The sequence below is a fragment of the Dama dama genome, chromosome 11, assembly GCF_033118175.1.
Source record: "Dama dama isolate Ldn47 chromosome 11, ASM3311817v1, whole genome shotgun sequence".
Lineage (NCBI taxonomy): Eukaryota > Metazoa > Chordata > Mammalia > Artiodactyla > Cervidae > Dama > Dama dama.
Genome location: NC_083691.1, coordinates 22,698,733 through 22,724,507, shown reverse-complemented (window position 1 = coordinate 22,724,507; position 25,775 = coordinate 22,698,733). Strand labels below are relative to the sequence as shown.

Genomic DNA, 25,775 nt, shown 5'->3' with positions numbered 1-25,775 from the left:
TTCTAAATGTCAGACAATGAAACAGTCTCAGGGGCCAAATGATGTATTCATGTCCCATGGTTAACTAGAGTCAGGCCTGGAATCCAAGTCTCCTGACTCCCAGGCCAAAGTTCTTCTGTGTAAGAATGGCATATACACCTCAACGATTCATATAAGGAAAGAGGGGAAGGAGTCCTGCTGTTGTTTCTGTTTCTTTAAGATTTTTTTTGATGTGAATCATTTTTTAAGTCTTTATTAAATTTGCTACAACATTGCTTCTATTTTGTCTTTGTGGCCAGGAGGCAGGCATGCAAGTGTCTCAGCCCCTCCACCAGGGATGGAACCTGTACCCTCTGCCCTGGAAGGCAAGGTCTTAACCCCTGGACCACCAGGGAAGTCCCCCTGCTGCTTTTTTATTTATCTGGTACGATACAAAGACTGTTTACCCAAGGGAGTAGTGATAACAATGACAGCAAAACTTTCTTCTTTCTTGTAGATCACCTGTGTCTCAGGCTATCCCACAGCTGGTGTGATCTCTCTGGTCTCTGTCAGTAGCTTTTCAGAATAACCTCATGCCTCTTGGGCCACTCCAGGTGAGAGACCTTTGGACATTGATGTGAACAAGGCTGATTATCACTGCTTCAGGCTCAGTGGTCCTTGTTACTGACTATAAAATTTCTGCCTATTTACTTTGATGGAGGATAAGAACCTAGAGAATTAAAATGGGAAAATCCTGTCATTCATTCATTTATTGTTTAACGTAACAAACATTTATGAAATGCCTATTATTTTAAAGATTCTGAGCTAGACTTTGGAGTCCCATGAAGAGAGGCAGAATGCTAAAGAAACACATGCTTCAGACAAAGCAAACCGTTCACTGGTCCTGAAACCTTGGACAGCCTACTGACTACCTCTACTTCAGTGTTGTCTTCTGTGCTGTGGGGATTGTAGCACTGTTAAGAGGTTATTGTGTAGAACACTGGTTCCCTGCCCCTCATCCTAGGGGTGATTTTGCTCCCAAGTGGACATCTGGCTATATCTGGAGACATTTTTTTAGGTGTTTACAAGTAGAGGGCAGGTGCTACCACAGTGCATAATATTGCTCCAAATAACAATGAATTGTCTATCAAAATGTCAGTTGTGCTGAGGTCTAGAAACCCTGCTGTCAAATACCTGTGCTAATGCCTATATAATAGGAATGGTGTGTCCACAACAGCCATGACTCATAGGGGACTTCCACTGATCCTAGCCAGTGCCTCTGTGAAAGGGGTCATTGCCATAGAAGCTGTCCATCCACCTTCCTTCTGGAAGCTTAGTCTAGGGGCCAGACCACTGAATGTGTCTTGTCCATAGATGATGGAGAGATGATGGGAATGGGCAGGAGAACAGGTCTTTCATTGCTAAAGCACAGCCCCGAGCCTGCTTGCTGTTAGCTCTCTGGTCCTCCTGATAGAAGATCCTTCTTCCTCCCACTGTTGAACCAAACGTTCTCATCCTCTCCTGTCCAAGTTCATCTTCCACTTCTTGCTTAGCTGGTCTATCTGATCTCTGCAAGAAAAGATCAAATAAACAAAAAACGTTCCTACCAACAAGACACCATATTTTATAAACAAACATAGAAATCCATCTTTTTTGCTATTTAGGCCAGTGGTTTCTTCTTTCTTTAAGTCCTAATGGGTGACAAATACACAGTAGGAAATGGAGGCAGAGGAGACAAAAACCCTCAGAGAACTAGAAAGAGTGAGTAGGGAGGGGTGAAAACATAAATACATAGTCACAGTCATGCTTGTGAAACACAATAAGAACATTTGAGTTAGACTACTTTGTTGTGGGCCTGATATAGACTATTTGTCCAATCACTGTCACCTCTTGGTTTCCTTCAGCAAGGATGAGAATAAATTCTTAGAGGTCCTTAGTGTAGCTACCATGATGGTTGGTTGATTGGTTGCTTGGATAGATGTCTACAGGCTTTTGGACACCAGCTCTGCCCAAGTGACCAAGTGCCCTGTGGCCAATGTCTATGGAGTATGTACTATATGCTGGCCATGGTACTGAGTACAGGTGTGAATTATTTCATCTACACTGCTTCTAAGCCCTATGATGTAAGTGCTGTTATTCCCTTGATGTTACCTGTGAGGATATTGGAGTTAGGAGAGGTTAAGTGACTGGACCAGAATTATACCATTGGCAGGTGGTAGAACTGAGACTTCATCCAAGGTAGCTTAACATAAAATATGACACTTTCACCATAGGTTATACCAGCTTCCTGTATTTTGGTCTCTATGCCAATATGAAAAGGAGAAGTATATCCACATTTATATAAAGCAAGACTTAAAGCAAGCATTTGAGGCAAAGGAAAAATTGTATGACCAAGTAATAGATTGTTTAAGCTTCTTCTATATTATTAGGTAGCATCAGAGATAGGAATTTTTCTTCAATAAATTTTGTGCTTTTCCCAAAATTCAAAGATATAATCATTTCCTTTGACATTATTTATAAAAGTGATTCATTTTTTACTTAGCCTTTTATGAGTTCTACTTTTTTTATATCAAGTTGTCTTTCCCACTAATGAGTAATAAATTATACTCTTGATCATTGTGTTACTTAAAATATATGAAGTTTCTGTGCGTTATTAATTTCCAAGTGGAGTATCATTTAAGGTAGGGTGGAGGTTGTGAAACAATGCTTTTTAAAATGCAGTTATTAGGGCTTGTGTTTAGAACTAGGGACTCTTTATAAAAAAAAATAATAAAACTCTGGCCAATTTTATATAGCTTTATTTTGGTAGGCTCTCCCCATGTGGATTAAAGCGTGGTTACAGGCGGGTACTGTGCTTGGCTGTGAAACATGGTGTGTCCATGTCCAAGGTGTGATGATGCTGACTGCTACTTCTGAGCACGGACTATGAACATCACTTCCCAGCTCCACATTCAGTGACATTACAACAGTAGCTTAAACTCGGCCCTGGTGGGCGTATGAACACAACGGAAACTGGCAGCCTCTGCAGATCAGGGAGCTGACTGAGAAACATTGATCAGCACACCAATGGGCTCAGTGAGGGGAGAGGAACGAGGGGTTAAAATTTAGCCCCTGGCCTGCTCCCTGATGTGAATGTGAGCGGGAAGGGACTACTTTGTTTTCACTCAAACAAAACTGCCCTCTGCTCACAGCTGTATGCCACAAGCTGGAGGAGGCCTTCTCTGCTGATTTACACAAAGGCCACAAGTGGGCTAGCACCCTGAGTTGAGAAGTGTGGTTCCCAAAGGTGGCCCATCATCAAAATGATTTTAATTAAAAAAATATATATATAGATGTTAGGGCTTTTCAAAGATTTTGGTTTTGTTTATGTAGCATTCAATAATTGTTGCTTACCTACACTACTTCCTAAGGGGCAAAATCTAGTTTTATCTGGGTATTTCCTGACTTAGGTTGGTAACTGAATTTCTAGCTCGAGAGTTTTAATCATGAGTGACATAAACCAATCAGGATGAACCATCCCCCTTGCTACTGATTTGCTCAAGGGTAGGAATGTGACCCAGTTGTTATCAATTACATAAAGCTAATTATGTTGGTGAAGATTGAGGGCAGGAAGAGAAGGGGGCCACAGAGGATGTGATGGTTGGATGGCATCACTAACTCAATGGACATGAGTTTGAGCAAACTCTGAAAGACAGTGAGGGACAGGGAAGCTTGGCATGTTGCAGTCCACGGGGTCACAAAGAGTCAGACAGGACTTAGCTACTGAACAAAGGATGACACATGCTAAGTATATGAGGCTAATTAGATGAGACTAAGTCAGCTTTAAGGGTTCAGAGGAAGATTCTAAATTAGAGAGACATAAGAAAACATGGCCCCTTCTGCCTCTTTACACTGCTGAAGATTGTATAACAGAAACTATCTTGCCTAGAAGAGGTGCAACCATTTTTGATTAACAAGGAGAAGCAACTGGAAGACAAAGCTGATCCGCTCAGCATGACTTTGTGGATGAGACACTGAATTAGTGTTAAAACTGACCAAAGCTTAAACTTCCTATTAATTGCTTAACACAATTTGAGTGGGTATCTCCTGTTACTTGAAATCATAAGCAATTTTACCAATATGTCTTGGATAAGGCCTTGGGGATCTGTGTCTTAAAAGTTTTCCAAAATGTGGAAAGTTCGGGAATCACCAGTTTAAGTCTCCTGTAAACAAATGTACAGTTTTCTTAAAGTTGTATCTAGCTGTTTACCCATTTAGTTTCTGTGTGGTCACATAAGCCCTGGGGCAGATGGCACTCTGAGGAAATAGCAAGCCAGGAGCATCCCTGGCCATTTGCCCCACTATCCTGTAAAACTATCAGTCTCTACGTATGGCATGGTGTGAAAAGTATTGGGAAGTACCGAACCGTTGTGTTTAACACACTGTGATGGAAAGAAAATAGAACTCAGTCACCAGACAGTTGTGTAATCTTAGAAATGCACTTTATTTCTCTCTCTTTTTTTGAGGTTGGGGAAAAATCTCATGGACAGAGCACTTTGTTTCCCAGTTCTGCCATCTATACAACCATTTCAGGTTGGCAATTTTAATGACCATGAATAATAATGAGGATAAAATACACAATTTGGATATGACCTCCTTGCCACCCTGTCCTTTGTCTTCTTTCTTGTGCTTTGAGTGGTAAAGAGGGGAGTAGATTGGTACCAGTTGTGCATTTTAGTGGTAGAAACTCCCATTCATTGAGAGAGAATAATACTAATACTGAGCTTTATTATTGCTTGGCATGAACAGAAGGGTATTGCCAGCTCTTTAAAAGCAGTCATGATGCACAGGTAGATTAGGACTACCGAGTTAGCAAGTCCAAGCTCCCTTTCTGACTTGCTGTGACCTTCTTTCTATAATATCATCCATTGACCCAGGTCCCCATCCTTACTTTGTGCCTTAAGCCTTGGTTTCTTCTATTCTGGGACTCTCCTATGCAGACTTCTAACAGACTTCTGCCTTCCTCAGATGACTTGAGCCTTGACTCTGCCAAAAAAAAAAAAAAAAAAAAAAAGAGAGAAAAGATATTTATCACCAGGAAATTTAAACAAAAAGTATTAGTTATATATTTTCATTTAGAAATCTATATCCACACAAAAGGAAACTTTATTTCCACTGTCCAAACATACTGAGTTTTAATGTTTTATTTCCATTCAGAATTATTGCTATATCCATGCTGTTTTATTTTAAAATAAAACAAAAAGCACTAACGCCTCAATTCCTAAATCTTCAAAGCACCTCTGAATCTTATCTTTCTCTCCTTCACCTTTTAACATCCAATCCATCACAAGACCTGTGGACTGTATCTCTACCTATATCTCAAATTCATCCACTTTTTTATTTCCACTGCTACCTCCTTGCCCAGCCGTTGTCAGTTCTTACTTTGTTTATTCCAGTAGCCTTCCAACTCATCTGGTTTTCACTCTTGTTTGTTTCATAGACTTCATTTTACTTTTCACAGTTTATATTAAATCTTGTCATTACCATCTAAAGAACTTTCCAGAGGTTTCCAGAAGTACCTATAATAAAATCCAGATCCCTTTCAAATCATTAAAAGATCCAGTGTGGTTTGATCTCCCTACCTACACCCTCCCCACTACTCCCTGCATGGATTCTTTTCTAGTCATTTCACCTCAGGGCCTTTACATTTCCTATTTCCTCTTCCTGGAAAGTTAATCCTCTGGTTTTTGCAGAAGGCTGTCCCTTCCCTGGTCTCAAGGCTAATGTTATGTCCACAGAGTGATCTCTCCTGCTCCTTGAACCAAAGCAGCCTCTTCAGCCACTTGTTACCAGATCACCCTGGTTTCTTTGCTTCTATGCATATGTCAAATTCTAAAATTACCTTTAAAAACATTAAAAAAAATTTCCTTTTTGTTTGAAAGTAAGACGGAGGAGAATCATGACCTTGCCTAACATGTATTGCTATATCCAGTATTTCAAATGATTCCTGGCAACATGTAATCAGTATCCAATAAATATGTATTTAATGGGTCAATGAATGAATGAATAACTGAGATCATAGTGAACATTCCTTTTTGTGTTTTTGTTTTTTCATTTTCTAAACTGTTAAGCTGGTATGTTGTAAACCTGAAAAAAATTGCCCATAGGATACCACTAGCCCCACCAAATGTTGACTTATACATGAACAAATGTGAAATGTATTTATGTTCCTTATGCTTATAGTTCTTATATGGCTCTAGAGCCAAACCACATTTACAAACTACATACTACTAACAAAGCTACTGTCGACTTAAAAAAATAAAGTCTCAATCTAAAAGTTGAGAGTTATGTTTTATTCAGTAGGAATTTTTAGGACTTCAAGCCCAGGAGATAGCATCTCAAGAAACACTAAGAGAACTGCACTGAGGAGGCAAGGCAGGAAGGAACCTTTTGCAACAAACTGCAGGTAGTCTGAACATCCAAAGATTGTTGTTAAAGAAAAGCAGATATCTCAAGTTAAGGTATTTAGCACTTTTCTATATATGGGAAAATGCAAGAGGATGGGTTTACTGAAATCATTCCTTTCATATATATCTCAGCTACCTGGGGCTTGTATCCTGTGTTTTTTCACATCCTAAGCTCCTTTGGGACTCACCATAGGGAGTGGCTGCAATCCCTATGGCTAAAGTCACTGATGACTGTGACATCCTTGTTCACTGATATGGCAGGAAATATTCCACTTATCACAATAAAAGCAATTCAAATTGACAATTACTGACTTAATGAAAATAGATGATGTTTTGATGAAATGAAGTCACCACTCACAGGTGAATAAGGTACTGATTCTTAAGACACGAACTCTTTTGAACTCACAGGACTATCCTGTCATTTGCTTGTGACAGTTCCATTTTTCATTTTTTCTCTTAGCACTGCTGCAAAGCTTTAATTTCTATACCATGTTATGACTTGTGTTTATTTGGAAGGAGTGTGATATACTGGAAGCTCGCTCCCTTCTGACTTTTCTCATTAACCCTTTCAATTACATCCAGTTCTGCTTCTGAATGTGATATGAACTTTAACCTGAAGTAAGCAGGGCCAGTGGAGTCATGTTTCAGGCTTGTTTTTAAGGATGTGACTATCCAGATAGTCCAGCATAAATTTACAGTGGCTGTGATGTGCTGTCTCCTAGAATTCCAGGGAGGTATCTCCTGGCAAGCTTCCCTGGTGGCTCAGTGGTAAAGAGTCTTCTGCCTACCATGCAGGAGATGTGGGTTCAATCTATGGGTCAGGAAGATCCCCTGGAGAAGGAAATGGCAACCCACTCCAGTATTCTTGCCTGGAGAATTCCATGGACAGAGGAGCCTGATAGGCTATACAGTCCATGGGGTCACAAACAGTCAGACATGACTGAGCATACATGCACACATATATCTCTTGGAAAAAAGTAGTCAGAAGCAGGGAGGCAACCAGTAGGGTTCTGCAAGTGACAGCACAGGCCCTTCTTTCGGGGCTTTGGGGGTGGGGTCAAATGACAAGTAGATGGGCTCTGACAGAAGGTTGGCCACAGGGGGATGGAATGCCTTAGAGGGGCAGAAGGTGGTCTCTTTCTCATGGCTCAGCCAGCCTGTCCTGAAACATTAGAAAACCACACATTGTTTGGTAAGACTGGACTCCTTCAAGAAGATGGTGAGGAGTGAGCTCTGCATGGAGATGGTACAAGAAAGGAATGGAAAGACAGAGGCAAGAGTAGAGATGGCCTGACATGGTTCTGGATTAATCCACATTCAGGAAATGAAATTTATTTAATTCTCCAAATGATATCTGGTTTATATATAGTATCAACACACATCTCCTTAAGCATAGCATCATATACACTACATAACATTAAACGCGCTGTCTCATGTATATGAGTATGTTTTATATTTACATATATGGGTATGGGACTTCCCAGGTGGTGCTAAGGGTAAAGAACATGACTGCCAATGCAGGTGACATAAGAGAGGCAGGTTCAGTCCTTGGGTTGGGAAGATCCCCTGGAGGAGGGTATGTCAACCCTCTTCAGTATTCTTGCCTGGAGAATCCCATGGAGAGAGGAGCTTGGTTAGATACAGTCTACAGGGTCACAAAGAGTTGGGTATGACTGAAGTGACTTAACCTGTGTGCATTTATGTGTATATTTATCATATTTTAAATTTACATTCAAAAAATGAAGATCATGGCATCTGGTCCTATCACTTCATGGCAAATAGATGGGGAAACAATGGAAACAGTGACAGACTTTATTTTCTTGGGCTAGAAAATCACTGCAGATGGTGACTGCAGTCATGAATTTAAAAGATACTTTATCCTTGGAAGAAAAGTTATGACAAACCTAGACAGCATATTAAAAAGCAGAGACATTACTTTGCTAACAAAGGTCCATCTAATCAAAGCTGTGGTTTTTCCAGTAGTCATGTATGGATGTGAGAGTTGGACCATAAAGAAAGCTGAGTGCTAAAGAACTGATGCTTTTAAACTGTGGAGTTAGACAAGACTCTTGAGAGTCCCTTGGACTCCTTATTACAAATTCAGACTTAAATTGAAGAAAGGAGGGAAAACCACTAGACAATTCAGGTATGACCTAAGTCAAATCCCTTACAATTATATAGTGGAAGTGACAAATAGATTAAAGGGATTAGGTCTGATAGAGTGTCTGAAGAACTATGGATGGAGGCTCGTGACATTGTACAGGATGTGGTGATCCAAACCATGCCCAAGAAAAAGAAATGCAAAAAGGCAAAATGTTTGTCTGAGGAGACCTTACAAAGAGCTGAGAAAAGAAGAGATGTGAAAGGCAAAGGAGAAATGGAAAGATATTTCCATCTGAATGCAGAGTTCCAAAGAAAAACAGGGAGAGATAAGAAAACCTTCCTCGGTGATCAGTGCAAAGAAATAGAGCAAAACTATAGAATGGAAAAGACTAGAGATCTCTTCAAGAAAATTACAGATACCAAGGGAACATTTCATGCAAAGATGTGCACAATAAAGGATGGAAGCAGTATGGATCTAACAGAACCAGAAGATATTAAGAAGAGGTGGCAAGAATACACAGAAGAACTATACAAAAAAGATCTTCATGACCCAGATAACCATGATGGTGTGATCACTCACCTAGAGCCAGACATCCTGGAATGCAAAGTCAAGTGAGCCTTAGGAAGCATCATTAGGAACAAAACTAGTGGAGGTGATGGAATTCCATTTGAGCTATTTTAAATCCTAAAAGATGATGTGAAAGTGCTTCACTCAATATGCCCGCAAATTTGGAAAACTCAGCAGTGGCCACAGGACTGGAAAAGATCAGTTTTCATTCCAATCCCAATGAAAGGCAATGCCAAAGTATGTTCAAACTACCACACAATTGCCCTCATCTCAAATGCTAGCAAAGTAATGCTCAAAATTCTCCAAGCCAGGCTTCAACAGTACGTGAACTGTGACCTTCCAGAAGTTCAAGCTGGATTTAGAAAAGGCAGAGGAACCAGAGATCAAATCCGACATCAGCTGGATCATTGAAAAAGCAAGAGAATTCCAGAGAAAAAAAAAAATCTGCTTTATTGACTACACCAAATCCTTTAACTGTGTGGATCACATCAAACTGTGGAAAATTCTTAGAGATGGGAATACCAGACCACCTTACCTCCCTCCTGATAGATCTGTATTCAGGTCAATAAGCAACAGTTAGAACCAGACATGGAACAATGGACTGGTTCCAAATCAGGAAAGGAGTATGTCAAGGCTGTATATTGTCACTGTGCTTATTTAACTTATATACTGATTGAAAGTGAAAGTCGCTCAGTCATGTCCTATTCTTTGTGACCCCATGGACTGTCCATGAAATTCTCCAGGCCAGAATACTGGAGTGGGTAGCCTTTCCTTCTCCAGGGGATCTCCCTAACCCAGGGATCGAACCCAGGTCTCCGGCATTGCAGGCAGATTCTTTACCAACTGAGCTATCAGGGAAGCCCATATACAGAGTACATCATGTGAAATGCCAGGCTGGATGAAGCGCAAGCTGGAATCAAGACTGCAGGGAGAAATATCATATTCAGATGATACCACCCTTATGGCAGAAAGTGAAGAGCAACTGAAGAGCCTCTTGATGAAAATGAAAGAGGAGAGTGAAAATCTGGCTTAAAACCCAACATTCAAAAAACTAAGATCATGGCATCCAGTCCCATCACTTCATGGCAAATAGATGGGGAACCCATGGAAACAGTGAAAGACTTTATTTTATTGGGTTCCAAAATCACTGCAAATGGTGACTGAAGCTATGAAATTTAAAGATGCTTGCTCCTTGGAAGAAAAGCTATGATCAACCTAGAGAGCATATGGAAAAGCAGAGACCTTACTTTGTTGACAAAGGTCCATCTAGTCAAAGCTATGGTTTTTCCAGTAGTCATGTATGGATGTGAGAATTGGAGCATAAAGAAAGCTGAGCACTGAAGAATTGATGCTTTAGAACTGTGGTGTTGGAGAAGACTCTTGAGAGTCCCTTGGACTGCAAGGAGATCCAACCAGTCTATCCTGGAGGAAACCAGTCCCGAATATTCATTGAAAGAACTGATGCTGAAGCAGAAACTTCAATACTTGGGCCACCTGATGGGAAGAACTGACTGTTTAGAAAAGACCCTGATGCTGGGAAAGATTGAAGGTGGGAGGAGAAGGGGACAACAGAGGATGAGATGGTTGGATGGCATCACCAGCTCAATGGACATGAGTATGGGCAAGCTCCCAGAGTTGGTGTTGGACAGGGAGGCCTGGTGTGCTGCATTCCATGGGGTTGCAAAGAGTTGGATACAACTGAGTGACTGAACTGAACTGAAATTTACATACTTATAAACTTTCATATTTATATATTATACATTTATATATAAAAGTTGATGTTTAGAATACATTTAAAAATTTTATTGGATTATAGTTTATTTACAGTGTTGTGTTAGGTTCAGATGTACAGAAAAGTGAATCAGTTATACATATACATGTATCCACTGTTTTTTTTTAGATTCTTTTCCCATATAAGCCATTACAGAGTGCTTAGTAGATTTCCCTGTGCTATATAGTAGGTCCTTATTAGTTATCTATTTTATATATTATATATATAGTGTGCATATGTTATATAATGTATATATGTTGATCTCAATCTCCCAATTTATTTGTCCCCCCAACCCTTAAGAACCCTTACAAGTAAGTTCATTTGTACCCTTTTATTAGATTCCATGTATAACTGATATTATATTTGTCTTTTTCTGTCTGACTGACTTCACTCTGTATGACAATCTCTGGGTCCATCCATGTTGCTGCAAATGGCATCTATTTTGTTCTTTTTTGTGACTGAGTAATATTCCATTGTAAATATGTACCACATCTTTATCCACTCGCCTGTTGATGGACACTGAGGCTGCTTCCATATCCTGGCTCTTGTAAATAGTGTTGCCGTGAACACTGGGGTGCAGGTGTCTTTTCTAATTATGATTTTCTCTCATTATATGCCTATGAGTGGAATTGCTGGGTCATATGGTAGTTGTGTTTTTAGTTTTGTAAGAAAGCTCCATACCATTCTCCATAGTGGCTGTACCAATTTACATTCCCATCAACAGTGTAGGAAGGTTCTTTCCACACCCTGCCCAGCCAATTAAAATAAATTTTAAAAGCACAACTGATTAAAAAATTTAAAATGTGAAGAACTGTCTCAGAGATTAGAAAATCTATTATCTTATATTTGCATATCTATAAAACTTGTGACTGTGTGAACGCCGGGAGTGGCTAGGGCTGCCACTCCCTTTGGGCTTTGAAAGAGCCCAGTGCGAGGAAGGAGCCCTGAAACTTCATTAGTTTCACAGTGTTTTAGTTATCTATTGCTCTGTAACTGATCATCCCTCCACCGCCGCATTTAGCTGCCTAAAACAACAAATTGTTATCTCACAGTTTCTGAGGTTCTGTAGCACTACGTTGCAAAGTCTGTTTGAACCCTGGACCATGAGATTCCAAAACCTGTATTCTTAAACCTCTACAGCTCCCAACACTTCAAGCTCACTCATGCCTCCCAGCTCTGTGCAAACTTGCTTTCTCTGCCTGGAACTTTCCTGTCCTTTCTCCTCTTTCTAGCTGGCAAACTTACCAGCACTCAGCCTAATTCCTGACTCCTCTGTGGATCCTTATTAATTTCTCTGGAATGACCGATGACTTCCTTCATCTAAACTCCTATAAAACCCTGCCTTTCCCCCATTTAGCAAAGTTCTTAAAGGCTTTCAGTTGTTTAGCTGTCTGAAATATTGAGTATAAGTTGCTTGAATCCAAGGACCTTTTTTTTTTTTTTCCTGTTCTCAAATTCACAGTAGTTGGCAAAGCCCTGACATGAGGTCAACCCCAGCAAATGTCTGTTTTGTGTGCAAATGGATTATCGTGGACTTGGAGAGACAGGGCTCGTTTCTAAGGCCATATACCTATGGCATTTCCGGGTGATCAGCATTTAGTTAATGATCACAGCAAGTCACTGAGGCCACAGGGACGCTGGTGAAATCTGCTTCCTCTGGAGAAAGGCACTGGGCCAGGTTAACCCCCAGTAAACCAGTCACCACATGCTCCCTACTTTACATGGGTAGCAACCACATTTGGTAAATGGATCCTGTCCTCAGAACCTCTTTATATAAAACCTGTAAAATATGAAAACTTTGTCAAGCTTGGTGCAGGGCTTTCCGCTGCACCATGGATTCACTGGACTTGCTCACATCAGGGACCGGCGTCTCAGGTGGCAGAATCAACCATCGGTTCGCCTATGTGTTAGGAGAACCCAGCTGGCTCTTATTCCCCAAGAGTACTTGTCTTTTCCAGGTGCACACACTTTACTTTAATAGCTTTCTTTCTGTAAATTGAAATCCTATATGCAGGACTGTGTGATGCTGGAGCCTAGTAAGAACACAAAAGGAAAACTTCAAACATTTATCCTCAGGTACCCTTCGCCTTGGGCAGAAGGATCTGCTTGCTTCTCCTGAATCCACTCCATTTCCTACACACCTATTCTTTCTCATACATTTCTCTTGCTCCTCACTGCCTGGGAGAGTTCTAAAACATTTCCTCATAGGAATTCTCTGCATAATCACATGGAAGATTAACTCAGATTCAACCACTTGCATGGTGCCCTCTCTGATCATCACTGCTTTCTTCCTTTTTGGAATTCCAGTGGTATTTGCTATTTGCTACTTAGTCTAAGCCTCCCTTCTCACACTTTTACGTGTATGCATATCACCTGGGGGATTCAGTGGAAGTCGGGGTCTGCTTCAGCAATCCGAATGGGGCCCGAGAGTCTGCATTTCTAACAAGCTTCCTTGCTGGAGGTTCCTGAACCACACTTTGAATAACAAGGGTTGAGACTACTTGGTTTTTTAAAATATACGTTTATTTATTTTTATTATTGGAGTGTAATTGCTTTAAAATATTGTGTTAGTTTCTGCTCTACAACAAGGTAAATCAGCTGTATGTATACATATCATCCCCTCTTTCTTAGACCTCTCTCCCACCCCGTAAGCCACCCTCGAGGTCATCACAGGGCACCGAGCTGAGCTCCCTGTGATCTACAGCACCCTCACACCTGGTTTTGAGTGTTTGCCTCCCTCTCACCCTTTTTCCCTTCCTGCTCTTCATTCCATTTTCTGTAACTATTTACCAGGCATCTTCCAGATTTTATACTTAGTGCACAAGCTGTCATTTTAGAGGTAAAACTCATAATAGCTTTATTTATAGTTTATTTTACTTACTTAAATATTTCTACTTTTACTTATATTTAAAGATATTTTTTCTTTAATCTTGAACCAATTGTACCCCCTGGAAGGCCCACAATTGCCTGTAATAGCAAGGTGGTATTTTTAGAAAAGAGCTCCTATGGTGAAATCAACAAATCTAGGCTCCACACCCAGTTCTTGCTTCATTGACTACACATGAGATTTAAGCCTGTTCCTTAGTCCCTGAACCTCAGTGTGATCACCCGAGAAGCAGAAATAATAATCCTTGCTTCCAATGAGATGCTGGAATGAGGGCGTGGATGGAGACGCTGCTTGTTGGCAGAGTGTCTGGCACTACGTTTTGCTCTCCTGGCCCTGAAGCATGTTCATTTCCTTTCTACCTGCTTGGGGCTGACTGGCTTTGGACATCCAGAGCTTTAAGTTCTGGGTAGGTTGGTCAGAGCATCAGAGAAGCAGTGCCTTGTGGAGGCTCGGTTTCCTTCTTCTCTGGTTCTGATTTTGAATCTTTGGTTGAAAGATTTCATAGTTTGCTGGCAAATGTTTACATTACTGTTGCTTTTAAATTTTATTTGAGGCAATGCTTTGAATTATCATCTGAAGTTCTGAGGAAAGATGGTCGATGCTGTAACTAAAGTTTAAGAAAACCTGTGCTTCAAGTATCATAAAAAAAGAAAAAGAGTAAAAGCCAGTATATTTTTACTGCTTGTTAATTTGCCACTCAAATATGATGCAATTTCAACTTCTTAAAAAATAATTCTACTGTTCCTTGGTTTTGCTTTTCATTTAAAAAGAATGAAATAATCTTATGGAAAATTTTAAAGCTCAGAGAGCTGTAGTAGGACATGGGATTGGACCCTGGTCTGCTATAGAAAAGCAGAACTGAGTTTTAGTCCCGATTTTTTAACAGCTTGCTGTGAGATCTTTATAAAAATCACTTTTAATCTAGGCTCTGTTTCCTCATTATAAAATGAATGGGTCAGATTAAATGATCTGTAAGATCCTTTTCTGCTCTTAACAAAAAATGGCAAATTCTGATTCTTTTTAATTTAGTTACAAATAATGGGGAAATGAAAACTTAAGTAAAACAATTTCATTTTAAGTTTTACAAATGAATGGTGTAAATGAGATTATAGAAAGAAAGGTTTAAAATGCTTGAGAGAACACTTGCAAGTAATTTGAAACTCTTGAAGAGTATGGATTTAGATATAAAAAAATTGATTGGCTAATTGCAAACCTTTCTTAACTACTCATTAATGCGACCTGTGGAACATGCTTTGCTTAAATTGCATCCCTGTAGATTCTTGACAGGAATAAAAGTATACTTTGCTAAAAAAAAAAATCATATATACAATTTCTGTTTGTTTTGGTAATTCAGCTTGTATCTGGGCAGTGTTGTGTTTCTGAGCACGGACTCTGGTCCCAGATTCTAGGGTCCAGCCCTGGCTCCGTTACTCACAGCCTGTTTGTCCTTGGGCAAGTCACTCAGCCTTTCTGTACAAGAAGCATGACAACGGTATACCTGCCCCCCTGCCCCCCTACCATAGGCTAATGATGAAGGTTAATGCAGTATTATATTTAGAAGTTGGCCTGGTATCAGTTCAGTTCAGTCTCTCAGTCGTGTCTGATCCTTTGCGACCCATGGACTGCAGCATGGCAGGCTTCCCTGTCCATCACCAACTCCCGGAGCTTGCTCAAACTCATGTCGATCGAGTTGATGATGCCATCCAACCATCTCACCCTCTGTCGTCCCCTTCTCCTCCTGCCTTCAATCTCCCCCAGCATCAGAGTCTTTTTCAGTGAGTCAGTTCTTCGCATCAGGTGGCCAAAGTATTGGAGTTTCAGCTTCAGCATCAGTCCTTCCAATGAATATTCAGGACTGATTTCCTTTAGGATGGAACGGTTTGATCTCCTTGCAGTCCAAGGGACTCTCAAGAGTCTTCTCCAACACCACAGTTCAAAAGCATCAATTCTTTGGTGCTCAGCTTTCTTCATAGAAAACATTTTATCTTTATCAAACATTTGCCTGGTATGTTTGATAATTGGTGTGTTATTATGATGGCTTCATTTTAGTGACTTGCTTTAGGTATGATCTATAATCTTAAACTACAATTTTATATTTATAATTGAGGTTTTAGTCTTGAAATGTCCATTGCCTATTCAAGGTGCTCATGTTGTTGGAATTCTCTTTGGGAAGTCACACCATGTGACGGGAAGAAAGTGGATGGGAACAAGAAAGTGGCATAATTTGCTAGCTTCCCTGGTGGCTCAGATGGTAAAGCGTCTGCCTACAATGCAGGAGACCCAGGTTCAATCCCTGCGTCAGGAAGATCTCCTGGAGAAGGAAATGGCAACCCACTCCAATACTCTTGCCTGGAACATCCCATGGACAGAGGAGCCTGGTAGGCTACAGTCCATGGGGTTGCAAAGAGTCAGACACGACTGAGCGACCTCACTCACTCACTCACTCACTCCTTAATAAGATGGTGGGTTGGATTAGATTGCTAGATTTGGTTTGCTTAATTGGGGATTTATAGCGTTTGGGGGGCTGATGTCTATGTAAGAGGTATATGCAAAATAATGTGTGTAGGTACAGTTTTCTGGGGGTAAAGATCTGTTTGCTTTTGTTGTTCAGTTGCTGTCACGTCTGACTTTTTGTGACCTCATGGACTGCAGCACACCAGGCTTCTCTATCTCCTGAAGTTTGCTCAAATACCATTCAATACATTCTCAGATGAATCCATGAAGGGTTAAGAGCCTCCTATCTCAAGGATCTTCAGTGTCCCTTTTAACTCTACAGTCCCACAGCTACAAGACATTAGAATTTGGGTGAAATCACTTGGGAACAAGGTTTCTGGGAAAACAGAACTGAAGCCATTTCCTGGTGAGATAGAAAACTGCTGTTTTTGACAGTTCCTTCTGGCAGTAGTAAGAACAGGAAAAAAAATAGAGTACAAAGTTTCAACTGACAGATGACCCAGTTTGTCCCTCTATTTCAGTGAGATAAATACTACGTACTCAGTTCTTTGGAAAATTTGTATTATAGTGAGGGTCGTTATTCAAGTTAGACCTGTTATATATATTATATGGGCTTCCCAGATGGCACTAGTGGTAAAGAACCTGTGCCAATGCAGGAGACATAAGAGACTCAGTTCAATCCCTGAGTCAGAGAGCTTCTGGCATCTGGGTTGGTGGATACATGGAGATTCTGGGAGAGTGGCATGTCCAGCACATGTGGAAACTCCATGTGCCTGTGTATTAATACATGCCTCACCCAGTGCATCTGTTCCACCTGGCTCTTCTTGAGTTATATCCTTTTATAACAAGCTGGTGAAAGTGAGAAAAGTGACAGTGTTAGTCACTCAGTTGTGTCCAACTCTGTCACTCCATGGACTGTAGCCCAGCAAGCTCCTCTGCCCATGGAATTCTCCAGGCAAGATCTCCAAGAGATCTTCCCAACCCAGGGACTGAACCTGGATCCCCTGCATCGCAGGCAGATTCTTTACTATCTGAGCCACCTAAGCTGATAGGCATAAAATAAATGTTTTCCTTAGTTTTGTGAGGCATTTCTGTAAATTAAACTGTAGGAGCGGTCATAGGAACCTCTAATTTATAGCCAATCAGTGGTGCAAATAACAATCATCTGGATTGATGATTGACATCTGAAGTAGGAGGGAAGGTCGGGGGGCATTCTTACAGGATCCAACACTTTTTCTCGGTAGAGAGTGTTAAGATTGAGTTAATTGTTTGGGGTTATAGGAAAAAATCCATACTGAAACAGCAGAAAGGAATGGCATAGGGCTGAGCCTAGGCTGTTCAGGAAAAACTCTGTAGAGGAGTTGAACTTGACCTTAGTCTTGGAGAGTGAGTAGGGATTGTTTAGATAAAAAAAGAGTAGAATAGGAACAGGCATTCACGCAGAAGCTGTACCTGTTCAAAGGCTGAAATATAGAGAAACATTTCAAATTCACAGGAATACAGGCCTGTGCTTCAGGACCCTAGGGGCAGAGAGTTTTTAATTCTGTGCCCCTTCCTGGGTGTCACCTCTAGGGACCCTCAGGAACTGGCCTTGCTGCTCCAGGACTTACTTTTCTCCACTGGCTGCTTTGTAGGAGTTTGGCCGTCAAACCATTTCATGCTTTTCCTGTAGGGCTTAGACACTGATACTGTCACAAATAAAGCAAATGAGGAAACAGCATTTATCCCTTGTAGTATGTAAAGATTTTCATTCTGGTTCTGTATAGAGGATCTCTATTGTGAGAGGCATGCTGGGAGGAGTGGAAAGAACATGAAAACCGGGGTCAGATGACCTGAGAACAAATCCTTCCTCTTCCATAACCTAAGTCTGTGAGTCTGCGAAAACCACATAAACATGTTGAGCTTCAGTTTCCTGCCAAATTATGTTTAATAATATTAACTACAGTACAGGGTTATTGAAAAAAGTAGGTGAGATGATGGGGCCAGATAAAATTTTGAACAATTAGGATATGCTAACGATGAGTGTTGTTATTATGTATGTCACATGCACGTATGCATTTTCACATTGTAAAAAGTGGTTCAGGATAAAGCTGAGTTTTGGGGAGAAAAATACCTTGAGGAATTTTTTGAAGGAGGTGAGAAGACAGCTCATTGGACATGAAGTAGGAGGTGATTTCAAGTGAGTACTGAGGACTTACAGTGCTGGAGGACAGGGTGAGTGGGTTTTGAGATCCGTCCCATCAAACAGATGGAGCCAGGACAAGTGGGGGCTGTGAGAGGCAGCAAGTGTGGGAAGGTGGTGACAGGGTGCTCAGGGGACAGGACGAGTGGGCTATGTGGGTGGGAAATGCAGAGTCTGGAAAAACAGTAGCATCATGAGCTTATAGATGTGCAGAGCAGGAAGTATACCTGATGAATACTCAACCTCACATCCCCACCCCACTGGTGAGGAAATTAGGTTCCTGAGAGGCTGATTTGCCCCTGGTCACAGCCATGGCCAGCTGCAGAACTGAAATTTAACCTTGGAAATCCAATTTTTTTTTTTTTTTTAATTCAGTTCAGAGACTCTGCTGCTGCTGCTGCTAAGTCGCTTCAGTCATGTCCGACTCTGTGTGACCCCATGGACTGTAGCCTACCAGACTCCTCCATTCCTGGGATTTTCCAGGCAAGAGTACTGGAGTGGGTTACCAGTGCCTTCTCCAGTTCAGAGACTCTATTCAATTCTAATTGCAATAACTTTGGAGCATAAATTTAACACAAGAGCACATTTGCAAATAATAGATGATTGCTTACATTAATTCCTGTTTGTGTCAACCCTCCAATATTTACATATATCAGGGATCTTTCGCCCCCTACCCCATCACATTATTTACTCACAAATTCATGTATTCATTCACTCATACATAGGTTTGTTAGGAGTTCCTGTACTCTAGTTACCAAATAAAGCAGTGGGATCTGAAGATGAATAGACCCCTGTCTTTAGCCACAAATAACTCATCATCTTATATAAAAGACAGACACATGCAATACTGTGCAGTAAGCATACACAAGGAAAAGTATAGTTTTGAAAATTGAGGGAATGTTTTCTCAGAGTTTATGATCAGTGAACTGGGTCTTGGAGGAAAATGAGGAGTTTTCTACTTAGAGACGGGGTGGGTAGGGGGGGTTGGGATGGAAGTAGATGAAGATGCTGAGTATTCCAGGTGAGTGATGTGCAAAAGTCTTCATGGTTGTAGGCAGAGAATCTTGATATTTGACAATATAGGATGCCATTGTGAGGAGAGTTATAGGAAAACATTTTGAAGACTCAACCAAGTAAGAAGTGACTTAATGGAAATGATAAATGGCAAACACATTGAAATGGAGAAAAAGTCACCTCTCTTCTAGCCTCAGCAAGAGCTGATGATGGTGTGATCTCACCTCCACTTTATGGAACCCTGTCAGATGGAATGTGGATTGTGACTTCTTCTGGTCCAGGCAGCAGAGTAGGAATTTCAGAGGATGAGTTGTTTTCCTATTTTTTAAACTTTGGCAGCTCTAACTGACTTCACACCTGCAGAGTTGGGTGTCATAACATTGACATTGTCTCTCTAAAACTGAAGTGATGCTTATGGGGCTGTGGGGATGCAGAGGGAAATAGGTTATGATCTCTGCTCCCCAGGGAAGGCACCGCCAGGTGGGAAGGACAGAAATGTGGTAAAACACACACAACATAGTGGTTTCTGTTCAGGAGGGCTCAGCAGACAGCATGGGGTCAGGTGTGACTTGTTTCCTAAGGTTGAATCTTGAGGAATGAGTAGGAGCCAGTCAGATGATGGGAGGAAGCTCTTCCTTGCAGAAGAAATTAAAAATGGGACAATAAACTCTTTGGGATGCTGACATTTGCATCTGAGATGAACTGAGTTCTAGATTTGTTGGATTTGAGGTGCCTGTGGGTCTTCCAGATTGATGTATCCTGTAGAAAGTTGGATTATAGAGGGTAGGGTGGGTCTGGAGTTGAGAAGTACTGTCTGGGCTTGAGATGAAGATCTGAGAGTCAGCAGCATGTAAGTAGCAGTTGGAAGTGGAGAGGGAAGGTGATTTTACTTTCCAAGAATAAGTGATCAGAGAGAGAGAGGAGACTGAGGGTTGGATTAAGTGATTTCTTATTTCGAAATTATAAATCAGCAACTTCAGATCTTATTCATTGTTGACACAGCCTTCGGGTGTTTTCCCAATGGACAGACTTTGGCTGACAACAAACCATGAATGCCAGCAGCTAGATATATTTTGTAAAGAAATTCTTCCCAAAGCAAGACATATTTGGCTCTCACTCTGGGATTTTGTGTGCTCAGCCTCCAGCAACTCTTGGTAGTTAGTGGTTTGGACCATGTTTGGGCCAATATAGTTATGCTAGTATTTTGAATGAAGTCATTTTGGATCATAGATGTGAATGAGTATTCTCTAAGCTTCCCAACTAATCTCATGTTTTGATCTGAACAAACTTGGCAGTTTGATATCCAGGTGTTCTTATCAAACAAGATTGGATTTTGCCTTTTGAAAAGGAAGGAACTAGGAACCAAGTAACTTGTCTTTTGCTTTTTCAAAGTCAGTGTGTGAGAGTCCTCTAGAGAAACAGACTGATAGTGTATCTACGGAGAGAGGAAGAGATTTATTTATTAATGTAAGGAGTCTGTTCATGTTGTGATGGAGGCTGAGAAGTCCCATTGTCTGCTGTCTGCACACTGGAGACCCAGGAGAGCTGGTGGTGTAATTTAGTCCAAGTCCAAAGACCTGAGAGTCAGGGGCCCCTACAGCAGTTGATGTCCAAGGTCATGCAATCAGGCAGGAAGGTCTGAATTGGTCTTCCTCCCCCTTTTTGTTCTATTCAAGCCCTCAGAGGATTGGATAGTGCCCACTCACACTGGGGAGAGCAAACAGCTTTCTCAGTCCACTGATTCCAATGTTAATTTCATCTGGAAAGTTCTTTATAAGCATATACCCAGAACTAATGTTTAGCCAAACATCTTTTATGGGCTGATCTGTGCTCCATCCACCCCCCACCCCCATTCATAGGATTAAAGCCTTAACTCCCATTGTCTCAGAATGTGGCTATGTATGGAGATTGGGCCTTTAAAGTGATGATTAAGTTAAAATAAGGTCTTCCAGGTGGGTCCTAACCCAATCTGAATGGTGTCCTAAGAAGAGGAAGGGGAGACCCACAGAGAGACACCAGGGATGCTGTGAGCAGGTGGCCGTCTTCAGGCCAAGGAGAGAGACCTCAGAGGAAACTGAACCTGCCCACCCCTGATCTTGGACCTCTGACCTCCAGGCTCCAGACTGAGAAAATAGCTTTCTGTCATTCAAGTCCCCACTTTGGTATTTTGTTATGGAGCCCAAGTTGAATAATAACCCTACTACAGCTAACCATTCACCGAGTCAGGAACCACTGTCTTTGTGTCCTCTTGCGTCTTATCATCTGTATTCCTGGGATCATCATTTTCTTCTGGGGTTACTGTCAACAGCCACATCATTGGGTTCTCTCCTCTTTTCTTCCCCCATCTACAAAGTCATTTATCCTACAACTTTTAGATCAATAACTCTTGACTTCACCACTTTGCCAGTTTTGAACTGGAGAACTCTCTGCTGCAGCCAGAGAAGCTTCTGTGCAGTGTAGGATGTCTGATAGCATCCCAGGGCTCTACCTGCTAGAGGCCAGTGCAGTCATGACAACCAACACTGTCTCCAGCCATTGCCAAATACCCTCTGTGGTCAAAATCCCCTCTGATAGAGGATCATTTTCTAAAGCCCAATTCTTTCATCTTTCTGTTAAAAAAAATCCTTTGATTTTTTTTTTTCCATTATCTTTGCTATGTTTCCCAGATAAGTTCCACATCATGACAGGGCAGGGAGAGGTAAGGGAGATAGGATGATGCTTGGATGACCTCACCTTAGTTCTGATCTGCGATCAGCAGCTCCATTTGGTTAATTAATCTCTCTTCTGGGCAGAGGGGATGTCAGAAATCAACAGAAGTGTGCCTCATGTAAAAATATGTTTTTATTTAATCAATATGATTCACACTCACTCTGACCTGCAGAAGACATAACTTCTCTTTCCACTTTGTAAAATCATGAATGCTATGCTTGCATGCTCAGTCATGTCCAACTCTGCGACTGCATGGACTGTAGCCCACCAGGCTCCTCTGCCTGGGATTATCCCAGGCAAGAACACTGGAGTGGGTTGCCATTTCCTCCTCCAGGGGATCTTCCCAATCCAGGGATTGAACCCATGTCTCCTATAGTTCCTGCATTAGCAGGCAGATTCTTTATTACTGAGCCACCCAGGAAGCCCTATAAAATCATGAAGAGATAATACTTCTCAGGTCTCTGCTATGTGCTGGAGATTTAGAGGAATTAATGTATTTAATCCTCACAGAAGCCCTGGCAACAAGATACCATGTTTAATCCTATTTAACTAGTGAGGAAATTTAAATTGCATTACTTTCCCTAATAGCACAACTAACCAGACCAGAGTTTAAACTTGAACCCAGGTCATCTCCACGTTATGGGCACAGCAGTGAAGGTGGGAATCATCTTAGCTCTGTACTACGAGGTCTGTGTTTTTGTCTGAGTTAATTGACTTTTCTGAATTTAGTTTCTTTCTCAAAGACTGGGGAGGATAAAACCTGTCCTGTCCTTATACATCTGTTATAGCATGAAATAAAGCCTAATGTCTAGTACAAAGTAGATGAACAGTAAGAAGTCATTATTTTTTGTATTGAGGTATAGTTGAAGTACAGTGTTGTGCTAATGACTCAGTTATACATGCATATATATATTCTTCTTCATATTATTTTCATTAAGGTTTATCACCACAGGATATTGACTATGGTTCTCTGTGCTATACAGTGGGAACTTGCTGTATAACCATCATATATATACCAGTTTACATCTGCTAACCCCAAACTGCCAATCCATCCCTCTCCCATTGCCCTCAATAACTAGCAGTCTATTCTCTATGTCTGTTTTATGGATAAGTTTATTTGTGTCATATTTTAGATTCCACATATAAGGGATATATTTGTCTTTCTCTTTCTGATTTACTTCACTTAGTGTGATAATCTCTAGTTGCATTCATGTTGCTAAAAATGGCATTGTGTTATTCTTTTTCATGGCTGAGTGGTATTCCATTGTATATATATACTACATCTTCTTTACCCGTGCATTTGTCAATGGACATTTAGATTGTTTCCATGTCTTGGCTATTGTGAACAGTGCTCTGTGAACTTAGTGGTGCATGTATCTTTTTGATTTTTGTTTTGTCTGGATGGATGCCCAGGTGTGGGATTGCTGGATCATATGGTAACCAAATTCATTCTTATATATGTTTGTATAATATATATGTTGATATATTTGTGTAATAACTATGATACTTGATCTAACCATGTTATCTATGAATTAAGGATAGAAGACATGTGTAGTGGCAGGTGTTAAAAATGTAGAACAGTATAAATATTTAATATTTGAGAACTGTAAGTGTGCATATGTGTGTGTGTGTGTCTAAGAACACCTAGACTCAGAAGTTGTAGCTTACCCACTGTCATATAGCTCATGAATGACAGAGCTATCTTTCAAGCCTGGGTCCGTTTGGTTCTGAAATACAGGCTCAGATGCATTGCTTTGCTTTCATGTGACATTTTAAGGCTTAAGTTTCTTAACTATATTATATGTTTCAAAAAGTTTAGGTGTCAGACCCTAATCATGTAAAAAAATCTATGTTCTTTCTGAAGTGAAGCCCCACAGGGATGATAAACCTAATAGCTTAGCAACCATGTGGCACAGCTGCCCCTGAGGGCTAATATATCAAAAAGAGAAGCAGATACAGAAGTTTTCAGTATTCAAGTTTCTTTTCTCTCTTTCATACACACATACACACACACACATACAAAGGCATGCATGCTCATGTGCAATCTGGAAAGTCTTCAAGATAATGTAAAGGGCTCAAGATAATGTACGTGGAAAGTGATTTTGTGTTAGAATAAGCTGGAGAAGAGAGTTTGGATATTGATCAAAACAACTGTGTAAGAACCACCACCCCCAAGGGAAATTAGGCTCCATAGTAGATAGAAATTACCTTAAGATAATTGCTAACTTTGTAACCATTCTAAGTTCAATGAAAAACTCAGAAATACAAGAGAACATGTCATAATGGAGATATTTAAATAATTATATTTGAAACCGTGAGAGTACTAAGCATGTCCCAAACCCCACAACTATTTACATAGTTAGGCCTTGGGGACATTCATAAGATTGGTTCCAAGTAAAGAACAGAAAAGGATTATGTAAATCATTGTTCTTAGTGTGTGTGTGTGGGGGGGATTGTTATTGTTTTTTTATAGAGAATCTGTGAAGATACTGGAAGACTACAAGGAGAACAAAAGAAAATGTGATGCAGAATTTCACAAAATAAATGAACTGAGTAGAACATGTTTCCCCAGAGAAGTTTGAAAACTAACTGAAAATGAAGTGGAATAGATTTTATAGAGAAAAAGCGCTTTGATGATGTGATGGAATGATCAGCACTGGGTCACGTAGACAAAAAAAAAAAAAATCAAGATGGTTGGTGGTCATTGGCATTGCCTAGAGAGGTCCATTTCTTCCTTCCGACCTTCTCTTATTCCCCTGGACTATCAGCCTGTGTACATTTTAGTAATAAAAACAAGGACAAAGAGTTCAAATTTTAAAAAGGAGTCATAACATTTCCTTGATTATTTTGGCTAAATTTGTTTTGTGTGTGTGATTACTTTCATTTGTAATGCAGAAAATGGAGAAAAATCATAGGAGGTCACATGCGAATGGGTGAGCAATTCAGAGTGGTCTGTGCAGCTAAAGCATAGGTGGGTTTGTGGAATGCGGTAGAAGGTATATGGAATAGCTCTTCTAAAGTAGTGTTGACTGAAAAATAAAATACATGTAATCTAAAAGCTGAGAGTTATGTTTTATTCAGCAGGAAATTTTAGGACTTCAAGAGGCAGCGCCTCAAGTAATCCTGAGCGAACTGCTCCAAGGAAGTGAGGGGAGGAGCCAGATTATATAGAAACTTTCAATAAAGGTCAGGTAGTCTGAATGTCAAGGTTATTGTGAATAAAAGAAAACCAGACATCCCTAGTTAAGGAATTTAGTGCTTTTCTATGTATGGGAAGATGCAAGAGTTTGGGCTCACTGAAATCATTCCTTTGACATGCACCTCAGTTATCTGAGCTAGCATCCTGTGTTTTTACATTCTGAGTTTCCTAGGGACTTACCATAAGGCGTGGCTATAGTCTAATGGCTACTGGATGGCAGGTGTTCTTTTCCTGCTTCCTCAGGGCTCCTGTTGGAGGGCTGTGATTGCTGATGACTGTAATGTTCTTGTTTACTGATATGGAAGGAAATATTCCATTTCTCAGCAGAATGACTTAAACTGATCAAAATGACAGTTACACCTAACAACCTTTCTTCTGAAATATAGATATGTTGGAAATAAGGGAAGGCACATACATTCTTGCTCAACATTTCTACTTATGTCCACACACAGGCACGCACACAGTGGAGGTCTTGACACATGGA

General features: G+C 40.7%; 1 non-coding gene across 1 annotated transcript; it reads left to right on the top strand.

Moving 5' to 3' along the window:
• The first annotated feature begins 15,966 nt into the window (after positions 1–15,966).
• TRNAC-ACA (transfer RNA cysteine (anticodon ACA)) lies at positions 15,967–16,039 on the top strand. The gene has a single exon. It is a non-coding gene; the product is annotated as a tRNA-Cys (tRNA).
• The last annotated feature ends 9,736 nt before the right edge of the window (positions 16,040–25,775 follow it).